The following is a 12373-nucleotide window of genomic DNA, read 5'->3' on the forward strand; positions in this document are numbered from 1 at the left end:
CAACAAGAAGGGTTTCTCTGCTATTCTATTTGGTTGATCTCAATATTCATGAACATACTGTTATTTAAAGAAGCCAATGACCATCAAAGCTCCTAGTGATGCTAGGGTTTCTCATTTCTAGTTTAGGAAAGTATCTTGCTTCCCAAGATCTTACCAATATTGGATATTATTAAGCTTAATAATATCACCCCCCCCCAAAAAAAAAAAAAAAAAGGGGGAACACTTCAAGCTGCACCTCCTACACGTCAAAAGGCCCATGTCTACAATGCATCATGAAGTGGGGGCAATTTGTAGACAAAGAAATTTTGGTGTAATAAATTCTATTGACAAGAAAATAATTAGGGTTCGGTGGATTAAATCGTGGGCCCCGTAATTCACCCATGTGGCGTGTGACTCATCAAAATTGGATTAGTTGTCAAAAAATGACAAATGGCGACATCCGACGGAGTGCATCAAACGGTTCAAGATGAAGACAAAATTAAAGGAAAGAATCTTCTGTGATTGACTTTGATTTAAATCAAATATTAATCAGGTTAATCAATTGAAGATAATATGGTTAAATTGCCAGATTATGGGAATTGATTTAAATCAAATCAAATCCCACAAATCAAGGAAAGTTATTTAGGTCAAGCATCCGACAAAAGCCTATAAATAGGAGGCCTCAAGACGAAAGAAGAGGTCAGAAGGTCAGGGAGAAAAAAACCTAGCACTCAGAAGAAACAGAAAACTCTCTGCATTCTTCACCCTACCTTGGAAGAGCCACCAAGCACAACAAATACGTGCCGGTTCCTTCACCATAAAAATCCCAAACACCAAACACCAAACAAGCTTCGTGCTACCCGTTTGATCAAGATCAAGTCTCTACGACCCTTGTATCAAACACAAATTTTCTTTAAACACTTTGGAGATCGAATCAGAGGATTCAATACAGAGATTGTAACCCTAAATTTCATAAATACAATATTATTTTGTACACGTGTTCTTGTCTCATTTGTCGCAGGAAATTCGTGTTTACACCTGGCTTTGGGATTTGTTTTTTGGTTGCTTGAGCTCATATAACCCACTACTAGCTAGTTAGTAACATTGATCATGTCACCAACTTAACTAAGATATTGTTAAATTTCAAAGAGATGGACTTACGACTCACTACTAGCAACATTGATTATGTCTGTGTTAGCAGGTGTGGCCTTTTATACAAAGCGTCTCGATGTTATTAGTAGTGGAAACTAGTAGTGTAGCCATTCATTATATGGGGTATTTGATTTTATTAAGTCTCCCATGTGAACTTCAATATTCTTCAACATATATAATACATTAATTATTATTCAGTTGGCAAATTTTGGGTAGGTCTCAAAATAAATAAAAATTGCGTTGTATTGAAAATTTGTTTAAACTCATATTTTGTAGGCTTTCACACAAGTGGGAGATATTGACTTTTTTAAACAGTTGTGATGTAGCTGTTGTTGGTTAAAGAAACAATGACTAAAGATAGATTGAACAATTAAGTTGCAGGAGCTTTGTAAGGGAAGAACAAATTAGTTTCACAAAACAAAAAGTACATTTAGGGGACTAGTTGAGCAAATTTACATGTATATATATATGAATGCTTTCTTCAACACACAAGATGAAAATTTTCAACACAATTAATTCTAACAGAGAAGTACTGCTACCTAGCTAAGGGTCTCATCTCAGTGGTGAATTTTACTGGCCTCATTTCAATTGAATCTTCTGATTCAGTGTGGTGATTTTTTCGAGCCAACTCTATAGCCAAGCATTCCTTTAGCTCCATCACAACCTGACTCATGGTTGGCCTTCTGTTGGAACTTGAAGATACACAAATCAAGGCTATTTCAACAGTTTTCCAGACAGAGTTGCTGTTAAAGTTTCCAATTAGCCATGGATCAACTATACTTTTGATGTCCCCTTTCTCAACTATGTAACTCAAATCAAGTCTGTGCCTAAGCATCAATTTGTCCTATTTTTCTCATTCTTCTGGTTGCTTATGCTTTGTTTGATTTAAGTTTTACTTCATTGACAATAACTGGAATTCTAGAGCTGAAATTTAAACTATAAAAACCGAAAATACTCACTCGGGGTCAAGGTACTCATGAGTCCCATCTTCAGCAGAGAAAATTCTAGATAGGCCAAAGTCAGATAGTTTGGCTTGAAAGTTTTCATTCAACAAGATATTTGTAGATTTCTCATCTCTGTGGATTATAGGAGGTTTGCAACAATAGTGAAGATACTCAAATCCTACATTTCAAAATTTTCACATCACATCACACAAGATAAAAAATATATGGAAGTATGAAGGGATTGTGAAATTTCTACTTGCTGACCATGTGCTGTGTCCATTGCAATTCGAAGTCTGCCTGCCCAACTCAATATATTTGAACTGTTATCTGCATGTGTACAAAATAAATTAGTGTTTTCCCTTCGTGCTTGTAACTAAGGGAACCTTAATCATGTGGTGATGCAAAAAAATGCGAAGAGTAAGAAGTATCTATCCTGAAAGAGAATAGACTTCACAGATTGAAAGGGAAAACATTCTGGTGAAACTACTTTGATATTGTTGCAAAAGATTATCAGTGTTAAGAGCATGCTGAGTTTGCCCCTAAGCTTTTTTGCGCATGTCCAGATTGTTTTGTGTTGTTGAATCTGCTTTGAAGCTTTGTTCTTTCTTTGTCGTTAATTAACATGATTCCAGAAAACTTAAAAAATATCAACTCCAGCCAATGAGACAAACCTGAAAGATGCTTGCGTAAGTTTCTATTGTCCATGTATTCATAGATGCGACCTGTATTGGTTCCATCCTTGAAATATCTGACAAGGCTTATCAAGTTTCTGTGATGAACTCTCATTAGAAGATTAACCCGTAAGAAAGAAAATTTGTTATGAGCTTTTTTGAACACTTTTTATATTGCACACCTCTGAAAAGAGTTGGAAGCCTGAAAGAAAAAGGAGTCGCTACCTTCTAATAGCAATTAAAGAGCCAGGATCAAGATGAGGGAATCCACCCGAAAGACTTCCCGAAAAATGGTTGGAAGCCTGAGGATGACGTTGAGTTAGTAACCCTTGATCCTAACCAACCAGACAAAAAAGCGCAGATTGGCTCATGCCTGAACCCAAACGAAAAGGATCGAGATGAGGGAATCCGCCCGGAAGAGTTCCTTGAAAAGGGTTGGAAGCTTGAGAATGACGTTGAGTTAGTACCCCTTGATCCTGACCAGCCAGACAGAAAAGCCTGGATCAGCTCGCGCTTAAGCCCAAACGAGAATGTGGAGCTGACCACCATCCTTCAAAACAACAAGGACATGTTCGAATGGTCGTCATTTGACATGCCTAGCATCAACGCAAACTCTTCATTTTCCATTTTCTTGTTTCGCCACTAGAACAATGTTATCTAGCCACTTTGAGTAGGAGACCTCTTCGATGAAACATGCTAGGAGCTTGTCGATCTGGGCTTCAATGATAGCGACTCGCTTGGAAGCGAAATTGCGTCTCTTCTGCACCACTGGCTTGCTGGGGGGTCGACATGGATCCAGTGGAAAATGATGTTCGGGTCGATGCTAGGCATGTTAGATGGCGACCATGAGAAAATGTCCTTATTGTTCTGGAAGAAGGTGGTCAGCTCCACCTTCTCGTTTTGGGCTTAGGCATGAGCCGATCTACGCTTTTCTGTCCGGCTGGTTAGGATCAAGGGGTACTAACTCAACGTCATCTTTAGGCTTCCAGCCCTTTTCAGGGGAGTCTTCCAGGTGGATTCCCTCGTCTCGATCCTTCCCGTTTGGGTTCAGGTGTGAGCCGATCTATGCTTCTTTGTCTGGCTGGTCAAGATCAAAGGATACTAATTCAACGTCATCCTCAAGCTTCCAACCCTTTCAGGGGAGTCTTCCGGGCGGATTCCCTCATCTTGATCCTAGCTCTTTAATTGCTATTGGAAGGTAGCGACTCTTTTTCCTTTTAGGTTTGCTTGTCCGTCGGGAGCGCGACCTGCCTCATTGGCAGCCTGCATCACGGGTGAGAACTGCAACTGCTTCTCTTCTTAAGCTCTTGGGCTGTGCATCTCCTAGCCATGGCTTGGTTACTGTTGATCTGCCTGATTCCGCCCCCAAGGATTGGGTAGCGAATCTTCTGGTGTAAAGCAGATGTGACGACTTCAATCTTGCTAATCCATGGTTGGCCCAAGATTCCGTTGTAGAGGGGGACCTTATCGATGACCATGATGGTCTACGAGCAAATCACCAGGGGTGAGTGAATGTCAAGATTAATCGTTTCCATAGTGATCGATGTGGCATCATTAAAGTCGGTGAGCGATCTGGCAAGCTTGTTGATCTTAGGCTTTAATCCAATTTGTTGGATTTCAAATAGTTGAAGGATTTTGACTGCGCTGCCCTCGTCCACGTGAACTCGCTCGATTATAGCTTGTTCAATATGGATGCAGATGATAAGGGCGTCATTATGTAGCATATCAAGCCCGTTTAGGTCCTTCATCTGAAAGTCGATGATAGGAGTGTCCTTAATGGATGGATCACTGGTTGTGACTTGAGTGACGAAAGTCGCCTGCTTGATCTTTCTCTTCCGGGCTTAGGCACGATCTAATCTGTGCTTTTCTCTCTGGCTTGTCAGGATTAAGGGGTACTAGCCCAACATCCTCTTCGGGCTTCTATCCTTTTTCATGAGAGACCTCCAAACGAATTCCCTCGGCTTGGTCTTGACTCTTTTATTGCAGTTGGGGAGTAACTATTCCCTTCCCTCTCTGGTCTGCTCGACTATTAGGAACGAGATCTGCTTCTTTCTTTGCCATAATGTGGTCTTCCTCCCAAAGTGTGTAGCGCTCTGTCATCGCAAAGACTTCTGCAAGGGTTGGGCTCAAAGCAATGGTCAACTCACGGTATAGCTCGTGCTCAGCTGGCAAGCCCTTCCTGAAAGTTGAGGATGTGATGATGATGTTAGCCTTTTCAGCCTTGAATCTTTTGAGGTAGTCTCAAAGAGACTCGTCAGGCTTCTTGTGCAGGTTGAATATATGGTTTGACTGTCGTCAGACTTCTTGTGCAGGCTTCTTGTGCTGGTTAACTTCCTCCTCAACTTCCAAGGGCCGATCCCCTTAGTTGTTTTGCTCATGAGGCAGATGAGGAGATTGAGCTTGTGAGGATTCCTCTACGACTTGTCGCCGTGTGTTGGTTCTCGAGCAGGTTGGTGAGCATCGGTCGTTGTATTCGTCACGCAATTGTTCACGAACTCAAGCTTCTTGTGGGCCCAACCTAGAATGGATACTTTCTTGTGGGCCCAAGCGAACGTGGACATTGGACTATGGGCCTAGCCTCTCGTGCACATTGGTCCTTGGACTTAACCTCGAACGGATCGTCGACCGACTCAGAGTACAGCTCGCAGATGTTTGCATCTCGTCAGCGTGATCTCGTTCTTTCCCCTGTCCGTTTGTCTCCGTTTGACTAGCCTAGGATATCTCAAACTACTCGCCGGTATGCTTGTGAGTCCTCCTCTCCTCGTCATGAGATCCAAGGTCAGGGCCTTAATTCAAGTTGATCTGCCTGAGTAGCTGGCCAATTAGATTGTTTTGGTCGCCAAGTGTGATTGCAAATGAGGGAACGAATGGACTTGCTCCAAGTGATGGGAGGTTGTCGGCCTTGGTTGAGAGATCATGCGTCAGGCTGATCGACGACTCTGCCTTTTGCTCTATATATATATACACTAAATTCAAGCAATAAAATATTAATGATTAATATTTATTAAGAATATACACTAAATCAAAATAAATATCAAATGCTAATATTTATTAGGAAAGTGCATTAATTCAGAGTTAAATATTAAATTTTAATATTATAATTGAAAATTGTTTAAATTAGGAAATAAATGAATGAGAGAGAAAGAACGTATCTCTGTGTTTGGAAGTCAGCAATGGGAGAGTTTTGCAGAACCGTTCGAACCCAGGCGTGGAGCTCAGTCGCCGGCCTTGCAACGACGAGGCTGGGCTCTCCAGCAAACCGAAAAACCCGAGTCTCCTGGTCGTGGTGACGACGTCGCGAGCCGATGAGCAGGGCGGCAGCTTCGACGGCTCTGGGCAGTTCCGGCGGAAACGTCCGACGGCGAGTCGGCCATTTCTCCGGGGGCGGGCTGCATCTTTTCTCCGGGTTTGTGCATACCGACCGGAGGGCGGCGAGTTTGCTGGTGTTGGCGGTGACGCAAGGTGACCGGGAAGGCCTCCAACGAAGCTTGGCCGCGACCATCATCTTCTCCAAGGCTTCGTCGGCAAGCTTCCTGTATCGGGTCATAGAGCTTCGCGTCGGCGTCCGCAGCTCAGAGGTCTGCGAGTTCGATGGCATGGCTAGTGCGACCATGCGATGGGCGGAGCCGCCGTCCCAAGGATGGCAGCGTCTGGGCTGGTTTTGTCGCGCTCGCGCGTGCTGGCTCTGGCGCAAACAGTAACCCTGCCAATTTCTTTTAGTTATTTTTAATTTGACAGAGGGAATAAAAAAAAGGCCATGGTGGGTGTCTAGAGAAAATTCCACCGGGGTGTGGTGATTGTTTTCGCTGCGTTTCTAGTGGTGAGGCCTCTCACCATGGTGATTTGAGGGTTTGGAATGAAATCGATGATGGAATCAATTGATGAGGGGGAAAACGGATTTTCTTTGAATTATGAGATAGGAGTACAGGTGGCCAGATCCTTGTGTGTTTATGAGATAGGATTCATGCAGAGTTTTAGATAAAAATTTAGTATTACCTCAAGTTTAGGTGTAGCCATATATTTATAGGAGCCTGGAAGCTAGTATTTTGGAAGAATAATTTCATAGATGGAAATGAATTATTATTTCTCAATTTGGAGAGATCGAAATCCCTAATTATAGAGAATCAAATAATTCATAATTAAATCAATTGACTTCCAATTAAGTTAAATAATTTATAAATTGATTAGCTTAGATATTTTGCTTCCACAATATTTAGGCTGAATACTCCGTTTATTGATATATATAGATTGTATACTTCGATTGAACGATGTCACATGAGGAAATTCTTTTGTGCAAGTTGTTCCCCTGTTGTCTTTGGAAAAGAAAAACAGAAACAGAAACACACAAAAAATGTGATGGCATTGATTTTGACTTTTGAAGTGGCAAAAGAATTCGACACAGATTAAAATATTATAGTATCACGACGCCGTTTTATGATTAAGAAGAAGTACTGATTGATGTGGAAACATTTTCAATTGCCTGAAACAAAATAAGCAGCAAAGGAATTAAGAGGACTAGTTGAGCAAATAAACGGATTCAAATAGAACCGTTCTTCCAATAATTGACCGAGGAGCGAGCCAATTCTGTCGTACTTAGAGCAACCAGTAAGTTTAATTCTTATATATGCAGACATTATCAGCGTGATCTGATATGAAACTTGTATGTGCATGAATGCTTCTTTAACACAAAAGATGAAATTTTCCACACCCCATTATTTTTACAGAGAAGTACTACTACCTAGCTAATGGTCTCATCTCAGTGGTGAATTTCAATGACATCAGTTCATTTGAATCGTTTGAATCGGTATCGCGGATCTCCTTGTTTCGAGCCAACTCTGCAGCCAAGCACTCTTTCAGCTCTGTCACTACCTGACTCATGGTTGGCCTTTTGGTGGAACTTGAAGATACACAAGCCAAAGCTACTTCAACAGCTTTCCAGGCAGAGTTGGTATTAAAGTTTCCTTTTAGTCTTGAATCGACAATACTTCTAATGTCCCCTTTCTCAACCATGAAACTAACCCATTGACCAATGTGAATTTTCTCATGTGTCTTTGATAAAGCAGGTCGGCTTGTGATAATCTCCAACAACACAATCCCAAAGCTATACACATCACTTTTCTCATTTAACATGTTTGATAGGTAGTACCTGCAAACCAAACCATGTAACTCAAATCATGTGTTTGCTAGGACATCAATTTATTGTTATGGTTTCTTGATTTGATTGGAGTTTTGCTATACTGACAATAATTTGAATACTATTTGATGAAGTGTAAACTAGAAACCAAAGACTTACTCAGGGTCAAGCTACCCAGGAGTTCCAGCAACACGTGTCCATACATGAGTGCCATCATCAGGTGGCCTACTGTTTATTTCCCTGTATGCTTTTTTGTGCATGGTCAGATTGTTCTGATTGTTGTTGTAGCTGCTTTGAGGCATTGTTCTTTCTCTGTCACTAATTAACCTGATTCCAGAAAAGAAAAAGAAAAAAAAGGAAGATCAATTCCAGCCAATGAATCAAACCTGAAAGATGCTTGTGTAAGTTTCCATTGGCCATGTATTCATAGATGAGCCCTGTATTGGTTCCATCCTTGCAATATCCGACAAGGCTTGTCAAATTTCTGTGATGAACTCTCATGAGAAGATTAACCTGCAAGAAACCAAAATTTTTATTTAGAGCTTATGATTGAGCTCAAGCTTTTTGAACATTTATTATATTACATACCTCTGAATAAAATTCTTGATATCCTTGAATTGATGAAGGTGAAAGCATCTTCACAGCTACTTGAGTATCATCTATGTAGCCATGATAAACTGTTCCAAATCCACCTCTACCAACAATCCTCTCAAAATTATGGGTGATCTCGAGTACCTCAGAGTACGTAAATTGACGTTGTGATGGCTCCAGTGGCCCTTGCTGAATGCTTGGTGTTGAATCAGTTACGTCTGCTGAGATCATTAATCATTAAGAAATAACCGATGCTTGCTTCTTCTGTAATCAAATTTATTCTAGCATTGTTAACAAGTATACGGTACCATGTTTTCTTTTCCTTTTGAGGCGCCACAGTACAGCTGCTACAGTTAATATAAGGATTAAAATTCCTACAACTGACACTATTACTGGAACAACAAAATTGTCCTTCTTCTTCTTCTTCTTCTTATCCTTGCCGCAGGAAATCGGTGCAGTTAGATTTTGATTTTCACAAAAGCTGGAATTAGGATGAATGGTGGTAACATAAGTAAGACTTGACCTTAATGATCAGTGCAGTTACTAACTGAACATGAGCTACACTATTTTCTCTTTCATCAGAAGAATGCATATCTCATGATCATTTATTTTCTACAGAGATTTTTACAATGTTATTTAAGAGAAAATTGGTAGTGCTTATGTGTTAGTGTAAGGTCTACCAAAGTTTCAGGAATGAGTGGATATTGATGGTTTATATGTTCACACACCTTAATGATAGCAAACCATCATTTGATTTTTGAATTAGTCCAGCTGGAACTGAACCTGTGAGCTTGTTTTTCTCCAAGTTTCTGAAAGGTAGAGCAACTATATATACCGAAATACGTATAATAAAGTTATAAAAGAAGAAGCAGTTGGTGCATCAGCTACAGATTCAAATAGCTTACAGGATTTTTAAGTTTGGTAATTGAGACACAAATTCTGGCAGTGGTCCTGTCAAATTGTTTGATAAATCCCTGAAATGGGAAATTACAATTTATTCAAATTTAATTTTTGAAAAAGAAATTTTGACTTCAATTAGTAAATCATTTGCATTTTAAGCAGTAAAACATTTGACACAGAAACACACACTTACAGAGTCTGTAGCATTGTGAGATTGAATAAAGAAGGAGCTATTTCCCCAGTTAATCCACTAGAGGACAAGTTCCTTCATTGCATTTTAAACAGATTTACCAAGAAATATAAGTGGGATGTAAATACAAAAAATATAATAAGAACAGGTAAGTTTATCTGAGTATGTCTACTTACAAGGATATGATTCTGGGGGGCTCATAACCATCATAGCTGCAGTTTAACCCTCCCCATGAGTACTCTTTCGGAGCACATGGATCGCCTTGCCAATTTCTCTTGACTCCATAGGTTAACTTTATGTTTGTGATGGGCTCAACTAATATTTTCAGATGCATAAAGAAATCTCAAGTAGGTCAATCATATATTTAGTGGCAGTAATGGGATAGACTGTTACTAGAAATTGGAGATGATGTGTTTGGAAATTTTACATACCATCTTCTTGGTTAGTTTCTGCCTGCAATAACTCAAGGACCATATAAATCTAAAAGGCATTGATGATGGGTGGAAGGGTAGAGTTTCCAACCTGAGAGATTGAAAAGTTTTGCTGTCCTCCACTCAAAGTCACTTTCGTATATAAAGTTGTTGTGGTTAAGTACTTAAGAGAAAAAGGTTTTGTAAGGAAGGACTTCCCATTCCTAGTACTGCTCAACAGTCTAGACTGGTTGGTTGGGAGTTTTTCAACTTCAGCAAAGTGCATGTACACATGATATTGGGTATTTTCATCAGGCGGAATCCACCAAATATCCAAAGTAGTCATATTTTTTGGCACTGCCGCAGAACTCATGACAATGGATGGTGGTTGGTAGGCAGTCTCATTTTTAGGTTCGATGGTAAGCGAGGTGGTTACTTGTGTCCATGCACTGTCATAATAGGGATACCAGAAGCGATCATAAATGTCATCTTTACACCTGAATATAAGATTTCATCTGAATTTAATCAAAGTGAACATTTCAAATTAAATGAGTTCATAACAAAGGAGAAGACAGACCTGTATGTGACATTAGTAATTGTACCAGCATCATACCGCGTGAAGAGTGCTAAGGACCCCATTTAAGCAGGGTCGAGTGTATTATTCAGAGGCCTTAGTTCTATCGCTGATATAAACGGAGTCCCAGAGCCCGTATCGACTAGACAGACTTGTATATAGCTTTGCAAAGGGACATGTATGATCTCCTTGATTGTGTTGTTTGAATATACTGTATCCCACAAGTTAGATCCAAGATGCAGGTCAAACTCTGATGTCTTATTTTGGCCATCATAATCCCCATAAAAGAACGTTGCTCGGATCAAATATTTGGTGCCTCTTGTTACATTTATGGTGTAACAATTCCTTATTCCTTCAGGAAAGTATCTGAGATACCAAACATATTGAGGGTAGACACCTCTGTCTTGTACCAATAGGAGCTTACTTTCACCTGTGTCCACAACAGTTGCATCTGAAATGTAAAACAAGCCTGTTCTCTGCTCATTAAAGCTAGAATTAGGTGGTAGCCCACAGTCTATGTTAATGAAGCCTGAAACAGACGGAAAAGAGAGATGCCTTATTAGCTTTATCTACATTTAGTGAACCGAAAATAAAGCTAAACTCTTTGTGTTCAAATATTCATATACCTGTTTGATCCTGGCCATGAACTACAAGTATTACTGCAATCAAACCAAGCAATGGATACAGGAAATGGCTCAATTTCCCCAGCATTATCACAACTTCTTGCCCTGCACAAGAACACTAAATGTATGTTCACAAGGAATATCATCTTATGTATGCTATTTATATAAATATATGTACTGATAGACATGAGTTATATCTGTGACGATGGATTAGTCAAACAAGTTGTTAACATGAATATTAGTTCAGATGTTGCTTTCATGTTTAGCTGTTGTGATTGCACCTATAATACTAGTCAATTAACTCAAGATGTGCACGGCCGGAAGTCTATGTAAGAGAGGCAACATATGCTTGGGAAGGTTCGCTAAACTCAGACCTTAGTATAGATGGAGCAATTAATCAACCCCTAGTAATCAATTGGAATGGTTTCAATTCTGTTGGTCATCTCCTGAAGAACTATGAGTCTAATTGCATTGTGTTATATACATATTTATTAGAAAACTGCATTCGTGTTGCGTTTATAGGCTATGGACTACCTGTAAATTCATTGTTTAAACACTGATTATGTAATAAAATTCTTCTTAATTAGTAATCTATGGAATATAATGGTTTCAACAGAGTATTAAAATCCATATATTTCAACAGCTTGATGAATCATGCCAGGACTAAAAAATGAGAGCAAGAAAGAGAGAGCGCAATATCAAAACATCGGATGACTTTGTCAACATTCTCAGGTTGTATGACCAAAGTTCGGGATTGGGGCATGTGGCCAGCTTTTGGAACAAGAAAGTTAAAAAGAAAAAGGGGAGCGGGGGATCTAACAGATGCAAAGACTTGACTCATATAATAAGAAAAGAGTTAGTTCAATCCATTCTAACTGTTGAAAATTGGCTCAAATGTAGAAGAATTTTGGAGTTGCCCATGTGTGTCAATGTTAGTTGCCCATGTGAATCAATGTTGGCTTGCTATCTTGGTCAAAATGGGTGGATTGTTTGGTAGCCATCCATGGTTGGTAGCCAACATATGAATAGTTTGAGTTTGCATTCACACTCTTGCATCTTTGGCTATAAATTGGAAGAAAATGGTTTCATTTGAAGAATCCAACCAAGTGTTGAGTAGAAGAGAAAAATAGCAAGAAAGGCATTTTGCCAAAGAGAGAAACAAATTCTCTCTAGTTGTTCTTTGCTTTGTATCATTTTTTTCTCTT

General features: G+C 39.8%; 2 pseudogenes; both read right to left on the bottom strand.

Annotated features, from left to right (window-relative positions):
• Nucleotides 1–1789: 1789 nt before the first annotated feature.
• LOC117612878 lies at nt 1790–11276 on the bottom strand (annotated as a pseudogene).
• LOC117612879 lies at nt 7266–8273 on the bottom strand (annotated as a pseudogene).
• Nucleotides 11277–12373: the final 1097 nt, after the last annotated feature.

Source organism: Prunus dulcis, unplaced genomic scaffold, assembly GCF_902201215.1.
Source record: "Prunus dulcis unplaced genomic scaffold, ALMONDv2, whole genome shotgun sequence".
Classification (NCBI taxonomy): domain Eukaryota; kingdom Viridiplantae; phylum Streptophyta; class Magnoliopsida; order Rosales; family Rosaceae; genus Prunus; species Prunus dulcis.